This window comes from Sturnus vulgaris, chromosome 13, assembly GCF_052056855.1.
Source record: "Sturnus vulgaris isolate bStuVul1 chromosome 13, bStuVul1.hap1, whole genome shotgun sequence".
Lineage (NCBI taxonomy): Eukaryota > Metazoa > Chordata > Aves > Passeriformes > Sturnidae > Sturnus > Sturnus vulgaris.
This window is the reverse complement of record NC_142255.1, coordinates 5,301,086-5,320,600: the sequence shown is the minus strand read 5'-3', so window position 1 is coordinate 5,320,600 and position 19,515 is coordinate 5,301,086. Positions and strand designations below refer to the sequence as shown.

Here is a 19,515-nt window from a genome sequence, read left to right as displayed (position 1 = left end):
TAGCAGCAAAGTTTGTTTTATTGTAGACTACTAAATGAATTTGGAATGAATGTACTGACATGCAGAGTGTGGAAGGAATTAAAAAGGGATTTAAGCATGCAAAAAATGCATAGAGGAATACATGAGAGAAAAAAATACTACTAAAGAAAAAGCAAGAACCACCAACCAGCAAATAAAAAAAGATTATAAATAACAGGGGGGAAAGCACCATTATGAAGGTATATTAATCAGAATATTGAAAATATATTCATAAAGAATTAGTATTATGCACAGCAGATGGCCTAAGGGCAGTATACATACATTATCATATAGCAGTTATAAATGTAAAGGAAGAGTTAGCTAAAGTATAAAGAAATCACGTTTTAAGAAAAATTGTCATATTTAATACTTCTAAAAATGTGCTTCAGTTGCTGATAAACTGAAAAGTATATTCAAAATGCACAAATATCTGCAAGACACCGAGGCCAAACTCGGATCACAGTGGTCAGAAAGTTGTGTAATTTCCCATCTCTTACACGGGGTGGCACAAGATAGCTGGAAATCCATCAAGTGTTCAAACTGAACTGAGAAACAAGCAAACAAGAGGTCAGAGCCAACTACGAGAGAATGTTGAATAATTCTATTTTTAAACATCAGACAATTGCAAATATAAGCAGTTTCTGACACAAAAGCATTACCAAGGAGAACAGGCTTGAAGGAATAAAGCTCGGTTGTATGCATTTTGTCCTGTGCACGGGGAAAATCAACTGTTACACAATTTCAGGGTCTGACATAATTGACAATTAACCTTTAAATAGAAATTAGTCATCAAAAGTAGCAGAATACAAAACATTCCCCTTTTTTATAGTCCCTTCACATTTTACATATTAGAAAAATATTTTCTAGTAATCTAAAAAAACCCCATCAACTGGATGGGAAGTGCCTCCCTTTCAAGTGGTTTAAGCAACAGCTCAGAAATGTTGGAACTTGAAAACATTAATTTGAAAGCCTTTCTCAGTGGGGGTGGATACTGCATTTGTACGGAATTCCTCCTTGCCATTTTCCCTATACAGGAAATCCAGCTACTTTTGTGTGGTTTTTTGCAACTTTATTTTGCCCTTTTTTGATGGTAAGGTTTTTGGGTTATAGTTTATCTTGCTTTTGTAGTCAATAAAAATAATTTGTCTCCTGCCTTAGACAAAAGTGATATAAAATGACAAGATCAACATGTTACAGAATAGCAGCTTTCAGATACATGGATAGGAGGTAGGTAGTGTATAATATTCTGCTTCACTTCTGATATTTCTGTCACCTCCTCCTTAAAGCCATTCTGATGCACTCAGTTGTCCCACTGCAATAGTAGCTGAGTTTCACAGTCTTTGCATATCATGGGGTAAAGTATTGATCTGAAAGTGACCCTCACCCAGTCTATGTCTCTGTGTTCTGTTCCCAAGCTGCCTGAGCTGCTTCAGGTACAGCTCACGATGCTGTCGTGGATTCGTTTTTAAGCAGACTGTCACTTCACTTCCCCCAACACACCCCTCTGGTGTTTTGTCTTTTTCCGTCTCTGAACAAATGATCGGTTGTTGAAATGAAGCCAAGTTCTAAGTCAGGTCCTCATGAACAACTTGTGTTTGGAATTCAGCTGCAGAAGTACAGAAGCAGAGACAATGTGCATCCTTCGAAGACTCAAACAAAGCTGCACGTTTGCTATTTCAAGGACGTAGCTATTACCTACATACAATCTATTGATCCTCTCTGTGTATGATTTGCAGGGGGTTTTATATATTTTCCGAGAGCATCACAGTGTATTGGCTACAAACAGCCATACTGGTATGAGAGGAAGCAAGAGCCAGCTTGCTGTCCATGAGAAACTTCCTGCCTGTGTTTGGAAGGGATAATGATTTGGATGTATAATGATTATTTTGTTTACAGAACATCTTCATGTTTTTCATTAGTCTTTAAATAAGATTTTTGTATTGTAAGTGAAAGGTACTAAATACACGACTATTCATACCATATTTGCTGGCTTCTATGCCCTCAAGAAAAGTGAGTATTAATCCTGAATTTCATTTTGGCTGAAAACTGAGAGATCTATTAATTATTGGAATAATGCATAAAAATAAAAGCAATAGATTTCTTGCAGCTCCTTCCAGGTAGGTAGCACTAGATAATTCCAGTGCAGCAATAGAACTGCAGACAAATGTATGGTTGTATACTGTTAACATTCCTAAATTTGTACTGGGAAATAGATACAGATAACTTCTGTTTTCTGAGGTTATTTTCTGCATATTTATTTTTGACATGGTAAACATTCTTACCTTCCTGTGCCTTATAAAAAATGTCTTTGCCATTTGCAGTATTCATGTCTGCAGTAATGCTGGGTTAATATTATAATTTTTGTCAATTGTGGTCTAAATCCTGTATCAATTGTGGATGAATCACACCAAGAAAATATTTATGCATAATCAAAAAATCTGCAGATTTCTTGTTATGAAACAGTTGAGTTCTCAATTTGCGTTTCTGTGTGTTCTGATGGTCAGGCTGTTATTCCTACCTGCATGCAGGACACATTCAGTTCAGCTCACTTCCAGCAGCTCCTGGAAAAAAACACAAAACACACGAAGTACCCTGTTACACGGACAGAAGATATCTTTGCTGGTTGAGCTTGAGGGGAAAACTGGGTACAATTATATATTCTTTTAATTATTCATGACTTGGGTCTGAAGTGAATGTGTATACATCTTTCACTTATTCACTTTATAAAATTCAAAACTAAGCCCAGGAGCAGTTTTATTCTTGGCAGCATGACAAGTTTCCTTTCCTCAACGAACCAGTCAAAGGAATTGTTCCTCAGAGAGTTTGTCATCCTCACATATCCCAGAGAGGCGGGAGAGAAGCTGGCATTCATTACGCCCCTAGTTACACGTGTGTGTGCTCTCTCTCCTTCTCCCTCTCTGACTGTGACAACAAGCCCATCTCAGAGGACTGCGTTTATCTCTAGCATGTGGTTTCATTTGTGTAGCTGATTTGCAGTTCATTAATCTAGAAAGCATTGCTCAGTTCTGGTAAGGATGATGCATCCATCCAGATTGTGCTTACTCCCCCTTCTCTCCCTGATACAGCTCAGTTCAGAGAGAGGGAATTTGTGCTGTTTTGCAGAGCAACTACAGCTAAAGCAGTTCAGAAGCCAAAAGCTGATGTAAACACACACCAGGAAATTGTTTTGATCTGGCCTATCAGGCTGCTGGCAATGCACTGTGCTTCCTTGGGAGACATGCAAATTTATGGGACACAACTTGACATGATTAAGGCAACGCATACAGAATAGGTAATTGCCCTTTGGCAAGAGAACGATGTCAAGAGCCAATGATTCTTTACATTCTTGGCAGTGCAGGTAGAATCATGAAATTAGGAGCCTCTTGGAAATTCATTATAATGGAGGAGTTTGGGTATTTTTTAAACTACGTTTTCCCAACTTTTATATGGTATTACTATTAATTGTTTGTCTTGCTGGGGAACCTAAGAACAATAGTCCATTTGTAGCCTTCAAAACCTAAATCTGTATCTGCTGATATTATGACAGCTTATGATAGTTGTTGAGTTTGGAGGCAACAACAACAACAAAGAGGAGTTAAAATAACGCCACAGGGAAACATCAACTTCTGCTGCTCACTCACAGCAGTGGGGTTCTTCACTTTGAAATTTAATTATCAGAGATACTGACACTCCTTGTTGACAGACATGTGCTCAGAACTCATCCACATGCCTGAGTGGAGTCGGATTCAGCTTGTGTCAGGGTTAATGAGAAATTACTGATCACTACCTGGGAATTTGGGGGTAAGAATGGCTGAACTTAAGGTGAAAGACTCCAGATCCTATTACTACTTCCCTGAGCCTGCCTAGCAAATAGCGAACTGTAATGTCTTAATTAACAATGTGCTAGAATCAACCTTATTCTCCCTCGCAAGCTGTACACATTGCTAATCACATTAAGTAGGCACACAGGAGCACAAGGCAAGCAGGCTGAGGCAGTTGAGTTTCCCACTGTACTGTAGAGCAAGGCAAGTCTGGGGGCACTGGGAAGATGCTGGAATGGCACCCTTTTGTTTAATGCAAATGGGGGGAAAGAAATGCCACTGTATGCTGGAGAACATTACCTTTCCCACCTCCTGGACAAGGCAGGCTCAGCAGACACAGGAAACTGTCTTGGCCAAACTTAAAGGGAAAGCAATGCAAGGGAACAAACTCGTAGTAGGAGCACAAAGTACGGAGCTGTCACCTGTCACCTGTGTGTTACACAGGGAGTCTGGCACACAGGTTCTGCTGCTCAGTGCTCCCCAGCCCCAGTGCCAGCACAGCCTTGCTGTGCTGGGTGCACAGTGAGAGGAAAGAGCAAGTGTGCTTGGAGTATGTTGTGTTCTGCCTGTGAACAGCTGGCACATGATTCTTCAGGGACTTGTGCCATCTGGTACAGATCAGAATCTATCATGTTACACAGCGCCTTTATCAGAAATGGGAATTTGGAAGAACATCACAAAGCTGTGATTAGTTTGCTGGTACAAATTTGACTTTTGAACTATGAAACTGCTTCTAAAAATTACATTCTCTGGTTTTTCCAGAGATAATTGATAAGTACTTCATTTACTAGGTTCTGCTATTTGGATAACTAAGTGTGTGTAATTAAAAATGTGTAATTTCCTGAGTTTTTTTAGATCTAAAAAAAAATATAGTAGCAAAGTTCTTTTTGGAGCTAAAATGCTCCAAATTTGTTTTTTGCCTTCCTTTTTCACTGATATATAACTTTGACTTTTCCTCCACTGATACCTATCATGTTCTTCTTTAAATTAATTTTTAGTTCTCTGTTGCTTCATATATTAAATGCAACTTTTTGAAGTAATTTCTGTCTAAGATTTCTGCATCAGAACCTTCGTGTCCAAGCTTTTATTCAGGTAGAATTACTTGGATTTTATCCTGGCCATTAATTTTAATTTTCTAACAGTATTTTTTGAAGATTAGCTAAATTAAATCATTTTTGCAATTAGTGTCAAATTAATCCGTAATGGAAGGTAGATAACAGCAGAGATGAAGTCTCTTAGATTTTGACAGATACCCTCATTGGGTTTAATGTTTTGTATAATATCTCCTTAAGTGAGGAAAGAGCTTGCCTTGATGACTTCCTTCCTCATGCCCAGGCTGCTGGCCACAGAGAATAACTCTTTTTCCATTCCTGCATTCTAAGAGGGAGTGCTGTTAACCCTGATTATATCAAAAGCCATTTGTGCTATAATCAGACCTTATCTCTGGCACTTGATATCTGATGGTTGCTGCAGCTCCGTGCATTGTAACATATGAAGTCTACCACAAAATATAACAAAACCAAAAAACAAAACACACTCAACCCCCCCCCCCTCAAGCTTGATTTCATTGGGATAGGGGAAAAAGAAGTCAAATGATCAATCTGACCAGTGGAAACCAAGGGATAGTAATCTCCAGTCAGCAAACTAGTGGAGAAAAGGAGGCTGGAGATGGATTAACAAGACCAGTCATCTTAGGATCAATTCCTGGATCAGCAAGAGTTGGATCTGAAAGTACCTGAAAATCCTAGGAGTTTGTCATTTAAACTGACCAAAATAAAGTAAATACACTTGTACTTACATCAGGGTCACTGGAGTGGGGCCATAGATACATCTGTACCCAAAGTGCTACAGTTTGAGGTACCTGGCACCGAGCAGCTCCTCTGCTCTGTCCTGGGATTGAACTCAGCTTCAGTTTCTCCAATGATTAAATGCTCAGAGTCCTCAGACACTTTCATTTTCTAAGACAAACTTTTTTGGACATTGATGTAATGGTTTATTTATTCTGGTATCATATGGCATCACTTAAATGATTGGTTAAAATAAAAACTTATTTTTGTGCCAGATCTGGCCTCTCTGAATTCAGTGGAAATTTTGTTTAAAGTAGTAGCATGTTTAAAATTACTGAGATTCAGGAATAGATGAACTATTTTTAGAAATTATCTGTTAAACTTGAAAATAAGTAAGCAGTTCTGGTGGGGTAACATTAATTGTAATTTTTTACTGCTTTTGGATTCCTTGTGTATTCTGTAAACATACTTTGGGTTTGGTCATGCCCTACTAGTCTAGCAGAATTCTCAGAGAACGTTAGTAGAGCTGGTGACCAAAACCAACCAAACATGAAACCTCAATAAAGCAGTCCACCCCCCCAAACCCCAAACATTACTTACTGACATCACAGGAAAACACCCAATCTTTGAGGTGCAAGGGCTAAACATACCAGATATAAGTGGGTAAAAGAACTGAAGCACTTATGCTGGGGGCTGTAAGACCACCAGCAAGCAAACAAGATTTTACCTTTCCACAGCTATAAAGGCCCCCGTTGGTGCTGCACCTTGGCTATTGCAGCACTGGCTGTCAAACTGCCCCAGCCCAGCTGCACCTTTCTGGCTCAGGTTGCCCTCCTATGGCACAGGGTGCAGAGCAGAAATTTGGCTGCTTCTCCTCTACCACAGTTTACAGCCAGACTTATCAGAACCAGCTCAAAGCTGTACAATTTAAATTAAATTACTACATTATTAGGTCATTATTAATGGGTAAAAGCTGTCTTTGCTGGTTCTAGTGTGGAAGCAGTAACAGAACAAGGGCTCCTAATAATCGGTCCTGAATTGGACATAATGAATCCAAACCTTCTGGGTGCCTTTGAAATCAAGACTGACAGGTAGAAAAGCTGTGTGTAGTTTTCAGTTTTGCTCTTTTCGTGACCTTGGCCAAGGAAGATCACAATCTGCTCTGTGGCTCCTTATTACCTCAATTCACAAACAAACATTGTAGACTGTAAATTCTTCTGTCTAGCATGATGTTAAGGTGTTAGTTTTGCACATTGAAGCCTTAGCTTTCTCTGGAGCTATTTAATGTTACTGTAGCATCAAAGAACAATGCCAAACTATTGATTTTGGGATCATAGGGATCATTTAAATTCAGTGTTAATAATATTTATTCAGCTTTACTCTGTGCATGAACCCCACAAATGAAGAATACTCCCAAGTCCTTGAAACTCCTCCTGTGAATATCCTCTGGAATATTTAAGCCTTTCCGTTTACTTTGTGTTGAACTGAATGTGTGAGATTAGCAATTAATGAGGTCTCTGAGAATGGGGATGTCTCCCTCAAATACTGTTTCTTGTAAAGTTTACACCTATGTGCTTGCAGAGACCTAAGTGTCATTTGTGAGTATCAGTCAGTTTCCTCACAGACACAGAGTGGATCTCAAATTCTATAGAAATAGGAGACATAAGGAATGCTGTTAAAAGTGCAGCATTTTGCAGCCAAGTGACCACATAGAAAATTCAATCACTTTTACTTATTGGCCAGAATATTTGGAAGGAGGAGATTTTTCCTGAAAACAGAACTGAAAATCCTTTGCCTCACTGCTATTCACTCTAGGTAAGCAAAAATCAATACAGATTTAGCTAGAGGTGAATTCTGTTCGATTCATGGTCAAGTGAAATGTGAAAAGCACTGTCACACAGGACAATATTGAGGCATCATAAGCACCATAAGAAAATAAAAAGACAGTAAGAGATGCATCTGTTGTGTCCCACAATCTTCAATTTATCCCTCAGGCACACAAAAGAATTGAGCAAACCAGAAAGAACCTCATATATTGGAGCAATCTAGAATATTGGCCTCAATTTCCAGTGGATTTACAAACTGCTATTACTAACTATGACTCATCAAGATTAAAAAAAGAAAATAATTTAGTCGGGGCTGTTGTCAAGTCAGTATTTAATGTTACTTTTGGTATTTGCTGTGATAAGCAGTAAAATTTGCACACTCCTTGATAAATCATTGTTTAGCAATGTCTAGAGGGTCCAGTAAATGGTTTGAAATTGCCACAATGTAATAAATGGTTATTTGATAATGAATGAAATTGTTTGAAAATACTGTTAAAATGTCAAGTTTTAATATATAGAACATTAGTCAAAAGGAGTGCAAACATGGAAACCATAGTGACACTATAAATATACTGCAACAAATGCATTTATTTGTACAGGGCAAATAGTAGGTGCTGTATACAAACCAGTATAAATTGATATATGAAGTTAATTTCAATCTGTAAAAGTAATTGCATTGGTTTAACTTATTTAACTCTCCTTACAATAATATTTATAGCAGAGCAAGAAAGTAAAGAAATAAATGATGATAAATAGATAAAATACATAGGAAATGGGAATTGTTTTCCAGTTTAATTATGCTGTCACATAAAATTATCACTGAAATACACTATGCCAACAAGAAGAATACATTAAAATCCCATTATGCTGTGCAGAATTGGCTGGTTTGTGTTGCTGTTTATTCCAGAAAAAGCTTTTTATCTTTTCAACTGCCAGGAAATTTATACTTTTAAAAAAAATAAAGTGGTGCAAAAAGGACAATAAAAGCTATGCCAGCTGATAATTGACCTGTAGAACAAAGGTAGGAAGCAAAATTTCACATTTTTCTCTTCAAGAATAAATGTGACCACCAGCAAAATTTGAAGGAAAAAAAAACCTGCTCAGAACAAATAATTTTCATTCTTTTTTTCCTCTTGGTCACAACTCCAATTGAAGAGTTTTCCATGGCTATAGGCTCCATACAATGTGCTCACATACTGTGGTGATGAGGCATTGTTATAACTGTAGTAAGAGCAGGACCAACAAGCAGTAAAAACGTTATAGTAAAAAACCATTTGTGTTCTTCTTCCACACCAGATATTTGTGGTTTCAAACTGAAGTTTATATTATCATTTCTTTCCATGATGCATTAATACCTATAGTATTTTTTATCTTTTTGCTTTCAAACAACAAAATCACAGCTTACCAGACCAAATACATGGATTTCTTTGAAGAGGACTTGTTTTTTTCTACTCTATTTTTTTTCCAGAACACTTGAAGCTTAGGTCACCTGGAAATAGCTATCTGCTATTATGTTGGTAAAGAATACTATAATGCTGTAGTTAATGCTAATAATGTGCTGCATTATTTTGACCTCTTAATGACATACTAAATCTTGCTGTGTTTTTAAATTTGCAACTTCCAAGTCTGAGTGATTAAGTAGGAATTGTTGCTTTACCTAATTTTAAAAAAATTAATCATTACTCTTTAGGATTCCAGTTAATATCTGGAAAATATATTCTTCAGAGACTGCAAATTCAAAGGAAAGTTTTAAATAGATACTTCCTTAATTTTCTAATCTTATTTTTTTGAACATACCAAATCAGAGGCACACTAAATCTTTAGCCTCTGATTGATGAGTTTGATCAATGAGGATAAGCAATACCTTAAGTAGAAAGGAAATCTCAAGGAAATAAAATACCTAGAAAGAAAATACTATGTGCTTTTGCACAGAGGATAAGGCAGCTTTCTGTGTCAGATGAAATTTAGGTCATCAGATACTCCTAGTACTTGCCACACCTGTGTAAATTAAATGAATGGACTAGCTCCAAAACTCTATGCCAGCTTCTTAAAATTATGTGTATGCAGCAAGAATGATTTTGTAAAGCTGTCTATTGCTATAGAAGAATGGCTATAACTAAAGTAAGCTATCATTAGACTTTGGAAAGGATCATTTATTATACTTCAAAATGGCCTGTTATTTACAGTTCTTATTGAAAAAAATTGAACGTGGAATGCTTTCAAATTTCAACGAAGTTGTAATATTGTTAACTTGCCTTCTGACAGTAGCAAATGATATTTTGGCTCACAGGAATGATTTATAGCCTTTACCACATGAGCATTTCAAAAGGACATTGATGCACTTTTACACACCTTTTTGGGCTGAAGTGCTGTTCAATAATTATATGATAATTATATATATTATATAATAATTATTAGTAGTAATTAACGTTAGAAGTATCACAGTAATAGATAAGTAGGAAAAGTAACTGTTACAAAGACACAGAGCAGCTTCCCATCATGTATTACATGCGCATATCTTCAGCAAGAGCACCAAGGTTCTTTTGTCTCTGAACATACTCCTCAAAACACAAAGAATCAGAGGTAAAAAAACCTCTTTCTCTTGCTAGTTTTTTTTTTTCATTTCTAGAAAATTAAACTACCTATGTAGAGAATCAAGAATTCTGTAAAAGTAAGGAAAGGCACTGTGATGGTTGTGGTATTTTACTTTTGAAAAACTAGGAAATTTTTAAATGGCAAGTGTTGTTAGAACAGAACAACCAACCAAAAAAAAGGTATCTTCAGAAATCAGGTAACAGAACTGAATCTCCAAACCTGAGACACTTGTTTTTCCCAGAACAGTCCCTCTATCATTAAAGCAGCATATTAAATTCCTGTATGTTTTCTCAGCATGACCCACAAGCTGCACTCAGATCTCCAAGGGTTCTGTGCCCTGGACTTGAAATGTTTTTACCAAACGTAGGAGAGAGTAAAAGAGCCAGGTGCTTCACAAAGTGCTGGAAAACTGAGGGGGTTTCAGCACTGTTGCCTGCAAGTAACTGGGGACATCTCTTGGGCGAGTAGGGCCCAAAGTCCTCCCACAGAAAGGTCTCAGCTCAGTGTAACATTTACTGGAGGAGCCCAGGGAGATGCAGAAGGGCCCAGCCGTGCTTGCACTGCCTGGCTGTGAAGGCCAAGGCAGTGCTGTGCATTTGCCGTGGTGCTGTTGGGAAGGGCTGACAGGTAATGGCATTTGTTCTATGGATGAGCATTTTCAGCAAGGTCCCCCTGCCAACCTCGTGTCTTCTGGTTTGTCAGCTGTGCATTGATCGAGGTACAGACGAGCCACTGACCTAAGCTGTTAAACGGATTGTGGGGGAAGTTCAGCTGTGAGGAATTTTACACATGCCAGGTTAGATTTTCCTTTGAGCTGATGGAGCCATAAATATGAATTGTTCCTGCAGGTTCTATCTGTGGAAAATTCAATCCACTTTCAAGGTTCAGCCAGATAAATTACTCAGGTAGAGACATTTTGATCATATGATTTGGCCAAAGTGCAGGAAAAAGAAATATTTCCATCCTTGTCTATTTGAAACTTTCACCATTATATAACTATGTACATACACATACATTTACATAATACACACATACAAAATATTGCAAATTTTGACTGCTTCACTAGGTCATTTTGTTTGAATAGCAAAGCACCAAACAGGATCCTAAACAAAAGGAAAATTCAATTTCATTGCTAAAATCTGAAGCGAATTTAATGTTTCTTACTACTTGTGAAAAACTGCTATCTGAAAATATGAATCTATTTATAGTATTGAGCAGGTGACCACTCAGTGCTTAATAGGAACTAGCAATTAGTGTATGTAAATCAGCTAAAACAGCAGCATCTCAATGCCTGTTCTGTACAGAGGAATAGTTAATTTGTAGGAGTACATGTTTCCAGTCCAGATTTTTAAAAGTCACGTTTTGTACTGCTGAAAACCTCAATACCTATAACATTTGTTGTGCATTTTATGATATTCTTAATGCCCTTGCAAACACATGTAATAAAATGCTAACAAACCATCATCCACTACTTAATTATGTTTATCTAGATGGATAAAGTTGAGGTGAGGGAAGCCTGTGGTAAAAATATTGTTTCCTACTTGGCAAACAGAGACCACATTTACAGCTTAATTATTCCTTGTAATGCTGTAAGAGAAATCTTCCTGTTAATCATACTCGGGAGCAGAATTGATTAAAATAGTTGTGGGTAGGGGTTTTCTGTTTGTTTTTTTTGGTGTTCTTTTTCATAGTGAGGTTTAAAAAGTATATGAACTCACAGTTAAATCCACCTCCCCTCTAGTAGGGGATTTAAATGTTTGTGAAGCTTCATTGGGAACTACACAGGGAGCTTCTCTGAGAATGATGAAACACCTTCTATAAGACAAGACAAATATCTCAAAAAACTAAGGCTATATTGCCTTCAGAAACTGTGCCTATGGAAAATATCAGAATAATTTGTCTTAATTAAGAGAAATACCTTCTATGTTTCAGCAACCAAGTACAAGAAAAATAGAGGTCAGTTCTAGAAAACCACTAAATTCCTACAGATTATTTGTGTGCACAGTGACGGCCATGTGATTGAAGACTGCAGTTTACATCTACTTGTATTTTTCAGTGCTCCATTTGGAATGTTAGTAGTGTTTTTTCAAAGCCAAGTCTATTCCAATTGCCACGGACGACTAGACATTAAAAGCAAAAATCAGAAATTGTGTCTTGTACAGTTGACTCTCATTGCAAAGATAGCCTAGGAAGCGATTGCTGAGAATCATCAACCAACCTCCATAATTTATTCTCCAGCAGTGACTGCAGAAGCATTCAGAGCAGTGAATGTATTAAAACCAGTCACAGTGAACTTGTGAAGTAACCCATGGAAATGCCTCCTTTTAATGCTGCAGCTGATGATCTCCAGAGGTGTGAGATAAATCCATACATCAGTCACTGCAATTGCAATGGACAGCATGGCAAAAGAGCATTGGCATAGCTGGCTTGGCTCTAGCCAGCTGTGATTTGATTAACTTGTCTGTTAACTAGCTAACAAATTGCTATCTGCTGCTGTTTGGAAGTAGAGACCATGAAAAGTTACTCCCAGACTACCTTCTAGTCTTGACACAAAATCTGCCTTAGTTGCATGAAAAAAATCACATCAACATTTTAAAGGGTGTCTGAACACTGGGTATGCAGTGCAGTAATAAAATACTTTTCCTTCCCTCCCATGCCCCATATAGGAATAAGCTGTAGTTTAAGCCCTGGTAAGAAAAATAAGAAAAATATACTTTATGTACAAGGGTTGAAAATCTGTACAGTAAAGATATAAGTAGAAAAGGCTTAATCCAGAATCCCATACAGAGATATTGCTAAAATCTCATTTATCAGCCTCACTAAAATGCTGCATTAATCAGTTTTGCATAGATTTGAACTTCTACTACCAGACCATTTATGTAAACTTAGTAATTTACTATGTGACCACTTGCTTTCAATTTTCGAGGCATCAGTGTAGTTCTTGGGTAGCCTATGATGAACTGTTAAACAATTACATTAGGAGGTTTAACAATTAGATTAGTAGTTAAAGAATTATGAGAGTGTCTTTGTGTTGGAAAATACTAGACTTTGAAAAAGCAGCTGAAAAAGTTTTTGTTCTGTTCTTGAAAAATAATTTTTGAGAAACAAAGCAAATATTTATTTCCATGGTTCTCTACAGATCACTAGGCTGCAATGAAGAATCTGTACAAGAAAAGAAGTAATAATCAATACTGACCAGTCACACCAAGGTAGTTCAGCAAAAGGCTGTGACTTGTTTTCTGATCTCATGATTTTGGCATCCATGAAAGTACAGGGATTTAAAAGGTGCTTTTAAAGACTTTGAAGGATTTGTGTTTCCTTCATGAGAATTTACCAGTGCAAAAAAAGAATTCATACTGATCCCCGTCCACATCAAGGAAACTTTTTACTTTTCATTAAATCATTATAAAGATGCTGAAGCTTTTAATTTTTTTTTAAAGTTAGAGACATCCTAAATAAGATCTGCTTTTAATATCTGAATTATTTTAATGTGCTTTTTAAAAATTGACAGAAAAACAAGGAAAAAATCAAATCTGAAAAATGAGCTTTTAGGAGAACTGGTTATGGTACTGGGTGATAGTATACATGTAAAAAAGGTAAATAAAAGTAAGTAATAAAACACTGACGTTAACCATGCCACATAGAGAGTTAAGCTTTTGAAAGTGAATATAAGGTACACTACTGCAAAACACAGAAGCGATTTCATAGCCTTTCAAGCATTGCTACAAGAAAGCCAACTCTTAGCAAGACTGGAAGTTTCAAACTCCATTCCTGATCATATGTACCCTTCAGTGCCTTTCCAGACACTGATGAAATATTAAGCAGAAGAGCAGTCAGAATTTGCCACTAAAATCTATAACAGAATATTCAGAGACCTGGAACTTCATGTTTTTTAAACTTGACTAGGAAAGGAAGACGAGTTAAAAAATAGTTTAAAATGTTTATCTTTCTCTGAAGGAACTTAAAATGTTAAATGAAGAAAATACAAAGCTTTAATATGTTAATTTGAAAAGCTGAGACTATGTTCCTCAAATAAAGTCGCTCTGCAGACATATCCTACCTTATTTAAGACATGAGAATGATAATTAGGGTCACTCTTGAGGAAAGCTCTTAATCACAGCTTACAGTAGCTGATAGCTTGAAATACCTGCCTAAGCACTTCCCTGAAAAGGCCTTCCCAGGTGAAAGTTAACATGGGATGATCACGTGGAAAGTCTGAATAATTTCATGCCGAGTTATAGTTCACACAACATGAACTCTCATTTCTTACTCAGTTTTCACGTGTAAAGGATTTCATTGAACTATGGGATTCCTGGTAATAGTGGGAATTTTTCAGCTGATGATATTGTATCAAGAAGCTTCTGAAGAACCATTCAGTGATGTCTGCAGTACCTGTCTAAAAAGGGCTGTACAAGCCCAGAATATTAGAGCATCTTCTTTAAAAGAAAATCAGATATTAGGAACAAAATTTTAAAATTTGTGATTATAGACTAGTTAATACCATCTAAGAGGAGGATAAAGCTTTTTAATATTTCAGAGTATTCTCCTGGCAGATTTGAAAGGTAAAATCTGGTATGTTTATACTGACATTATAATAATTTTCTCGTAAGACCTGGATCAGCATTTAGCAATTATAAACAGCTATACTATGAATATCACAGTTTCTGAGTTTAACTTATTAATTGACTGCAATAACTTCAAAAAAACCTAGTGAAACAACATCAACGAAGGTTAACATCGAAAGCCTAATACACAATTAACTTGTCCACAATATCTGCCTTCAGTTACAGACATTTCCTGTTGTTTTTCCACTTTTGTCTTTACCCAGACCAACTTTCCATTAATTTAATTGATATTTGACAATTTAAACACAAAATAAAACTTTAGGATTAAGCTCTGATAAATCCTACTAAATTCAACTAAACTAGTTTTGTTATTCTAGATCTGGATTAAAGGCTCTGACACCAAAGGGCAGCTTCATGCTTCAGTTTAACCTTAGGTCTACAGCCATCATTTTGTTGAGTTTAAAAATGAACCCTGCATTATACTCTAAAACCCAAAGCACATTTTACTTAGGGTGTAAGTACTACACATGGCTTTATCAAATTCTGGTCTAATTGCACTGGTGTTACATGCATATAGGCTGTATTTTTATTTTCTTACTCTGTGCAATGGTAATGCTGAATAATATTTAGAGAGCAGAATCTGGTGTAATGAGAACCTTCTACTTTTTATGACATGGGTTGTTATAACATTTATGTTTTAAAAATGCTATAGAGAGACTTAGTGAATTTAATGTCTCATGTCAAGCTAAAGTAATGAAAGGCGCAATCCAATATTTGCATTTGATATGAAGTCCTTAGCAGTAAGCTTAAGTGAAAACTTAAATATCATTATCAGAAATAATATGTTAAAAAGTATTTGTCTAAGTCTATAGTAAAATTTTAGTTCACAGAGCTGTAAGTCTAGAATGTCTCTCCTGGCAAGGTCTTGTCTCAGTCCTTTGCTCCTGAGACAAAAGTTCTTGTTATCACCCACACATGACTGAAATTTTATTGGCAGAACTTAGAACTTTGAGATTCCCTTACCTTTGAAAGTGTTTTTTATGTGAGCAGGGTGAACAGAATACAGTGAACAGAGTGAACACAGTGTTGTTTATAGACTGGAATTTTTGATCTTGCCACAGCTCTCTCTACACTAAAGACCAAATGGAAACGGTCACTTCAGGTAGCACCAAATTTAGAATCAAAGCAGGGAGAAAAAAAAATTGTATTTGAGTGATTTGCATAAAACCTAACAGAGAAAAAAATGCCCCATCACTGTTGAATGAATATTCTATCAAAAGTGCAGTCACATTCTGTTCTATTGAGATTAACTTTACCTGCTGAATGCTGTGAAATTTATTTCAGTGGCTTATGACCACCATATATCAGCATCCGACCCCTATCTATATAAAACAATAAGCATGATCTTAAGGCTGTCTTAAAGGCTGTCTGAGAGATGTATATTTACTGACATATAACCTGACTAAAGCCGAACATCATTACCCCTGTGACTGATAGGAGGGCAGTCATAACTTAACAGTTTTATTTCCCTTTTACAGCTGAGCTCCTTGACCACGCTGCCTGAGCTGACACGGCATTTCAAGTCTTGTTACCAGCTCAATGGTTCTCTTATTTAGAAAAACAAGGGGCCAGTGGGGAGAAGGGGAGGGGTATGATGCAGGGAAGGCTGGAAAAGAAAAAGAAAAGGCACCTCTTCATTTAGGTTCTCCATCTTGATCATTGCTGATGGGCTATCAATAATTTCAGCTTGGTTAAGCAGCTGGCTGAAGGTTAAATAAATTCTGCCTGTTGTTTGCATACCTGAATTCAAAAATTTTAATTTGAAGCAAATTTATTTCCAGTTCCTCCTTGGGAAGTTCTTATTGTGTCCAAAATAGGCTAGAAAAGTTATTTTTGTGGAGAACCACAAGAACAATATTAAAGTCAGTGGGGCAAAGCAACTACACTTTGAAATCTCTAAAAGGAAATGTAAAGGTATGCTAAAGGCCTCATATATGTATATACACACTCCTCAGTTCAGGTGAGGATGACAGAACAGTGGTCATCAGTAATCTTCCAGTGAAAACTGCTTTAACAAACCGTTAAAATCTAAGAGCTGTCCACCAATTCATGAAGGAGTCATGATTTTAAAAGAAAATAAAGTGGCTCATGCTATTTTGCCTGCAGTGGGTTCAATTATCTTGTGCACTACTATTCTGACAGCCAGAGAATTATTTACAGCATGCACAACTATCTACTCATCTCAGCCAATGTGAGTACTAATACTCTGTTAATAATGCATTCTGTGGACTCAGCATTCCCCTCGTTTGCAGCACCATTATTGTTCATTTAAGTATTTATTTCCTGGGAGTATTCCTGTTTTATTTCAGTAACGAAAATCCAAGCCCAATATGAATCAAATACATATGCTCTCACATTTAGCTGTAGTAGGATGATTTTGGAGCAAACACATTCCTTGTTACTAAGACACAAGAAAATGTACGCTGAAATTTGTCTAAAATAATCAGAATAGTTAGTGACTTAAATAGCAGGTGGTGTCCTGTTAAAAGAGGAGAAGAATGATGTTCATGTTTTGACTCAGCTGCTTTGCCTCATACAGGTTTAAGTGTATAGCCTACTTGTACACAAGGGTTGCTTTTTCCCTAATCAAATTACCTGCATTTTCAGTAGTTTGCTACTGAAAGGCAGAGAAGCGATTTAGAGAGAGGAGCCAGATTCAGGTCGCAAAAGGGCTGCCAGAGAACTGAGAAGGACTTTAGACATATAGAGAGAGGAAAAAGGGAAATGGTTCAAACTGAAAGTGGGCAGTGTTAGAGTAGATATTAGGAAGAAATTCTCCCTGTGAGGGTGGTGAGGCACTGGCACAGGTTGTGCAGAGAAGCTGTGGATGCCCCGTCCCTGGAAGTGTTCAAGGCCAGGTTGGATGGGACTCTGAGCAACCTGGTCTGCCTTCCCTTCTCTGAACTACCATTCCTAACTGGACAAATTGCATCATGCATGAAACTCTATCTTTTCCAGCCCAAACGTGCTTACTCACTGAAGTCCAAAATTAAATCATTTCTGCAATTTGATTTGTCTTACAGTGAGAGAACAGAGATGGGATTCAGCCTTCTCTGTAAGCTTTCTTTAGGGCTTCTCAAACCATCCAGATTGTTAACCTCCTGTTTCTTCTCAGGAGGGCAGCATCCCCACCTCACACCAGAGGAACTTGGAGTCATCGACTCCTACAAGATCATATTTTGACCTTCAAGTGAAGGACTTGCAGACATAATAGTCACCCTACTTGCAGACACAACAGTCACCCTAACTCAGATGCAGACTGCCTCCAAACCAGCATTTTATAGCATAGCTTGCCCTCTAGCTTAATATTTTGTAGCTCCTGCTTCCTAATCCTACATAATGAAACGTTTCAGGGATTTCCAACTACATAGCTGGTGTGCTTCATCAGTTTTAAAACAAGGACACTTCTTTGGCTGTGCTTTGTCCTCACACTTCTGGGAACTTTAAGAAACAGATGGAAGAGGATGCCCCTCCTCAAAGAACTATGTGAGTTAAATGAATAGAAATCCTGAAGTATTTATCTTACTCCTCCATCTTTCACAAAAAGCTTGATATGGATATCTTCATTGAAATTACTTATGGTGAGTTAAAGTCATAGAAGAGTTTGGGTTAGAAAGGACATTCATAGATCTAGCCCAACACCCCTCCAAGTGAACTGGGTCATCTTCTACCAGAGCAGGTTGCTCAGAGCTCCATCCAACTTGACCTTGAATATTTCCAGGGATGGGGCATCTACCACCTCTCTGGTGAATGTGCTCTGGTTCTTCACCACTCTCGTCATTTCTTCCACATATCAGGTCTGAATCAACCCTCTTAGTTTAAAACCATTATGCTTACTAAACTTTAAACTGAGGAAAAATAATTTCCACTACAAAAATAATTCCTAAGTTCAATCTAAAACTGCTAGTTTGTTCATCGCTGTCATTAATATATCCCTCAGTAGCAAAGAAAATACTGTCCTAATAAAACAGTAGGCTGCAATCAGCTATTAATATAATTCAATAACCTGGCAAAAGCCGTGAAAGTTGCTCATTAACTCACATATTTTTACAAGTTACAGACTCATGGCCGCAATTTCACAACAAGGCTATTAACTGGAATAAAGTTATAAAACATTTTATGGAAGCAAAAAGCACACACAATGATGTTTTATTAACAAACTCTTAACCTTAGAAATTTCAGTGTTCATACTCAAATGCTACTGTTGAGCTGACCCCAGAGCTGGCCTTGTTCCTTATCTAAGTCCATTCTGCCAGGAATGATTAAAGCAGAAGGATAATCAAAACAATTGAAAATTTGCAATGTGAAATAGGTCTATTACCAATTGCATCTGTTGGTTGCCATGAAGTGAGGGGAAAAAAAACATCGTTACAGTCTTTAAAGTTTCATCAAGACACATCTGTGAATTCTCAGTTCTTCACAGAACTTGTGCAAAAGCATCAGGTTTGGGTCTTTTTAAAATCCTTTAAGGAATTAGAAGCCAAGTATTGGTATCATGTCAATTCCATACTGACTAAACAAATTACTTATACATGTTATAGAGATGCTGGAATTCATAGAAATTCAGTTTTAGGAATTTAGAATTCCTAAAAACAGTTTTTAGGATACTGTGTATGTGTGTAAATATACGTACATTATATATATATCTGCTATATATAGATATATAAATATGCACTCACACACACAAATACACACAGAGATTATCACTATCAGTATGGTTCCATGTAAGCAACTGGCCATAGTGCCTGACTGGAAAAACAACCACTTCCAAAAGAAACCAGTACTGAGCAATGGAACACAAAGAGATCACCTCACTACAGCTGCACAGCTTATCTGTTTCTTT

The 19,515-nt window shown here is 37.0% G+C and overlaps 1 protein-coding gene across 7 annotated transcripts in view; it reads right to left on the bottom strand.

The window, feature by feature from the left end:
• Positions 1–19,515, bottom strand: part of LOC148222218 (uncharacterized) — a 114,892-nt gene continuing 95,377 nt past the window's right edge. For all 7 annotated transcript variants that reach the window (XR_015806470.1, XR_015806471.1, XR_015806473.1 and 4 more), the window contains 2 exons: positions 2,537–2,579; positions 1–1,624 (listed from right to left, as the gene is read on the bottom strand). The gene's annotated coding sequence lies outside the window, so the exon portion shown is untranslated. The remainder of the gene's footprint in view (positions 1,625–2,536; positions 2,580–19,515) is intronic.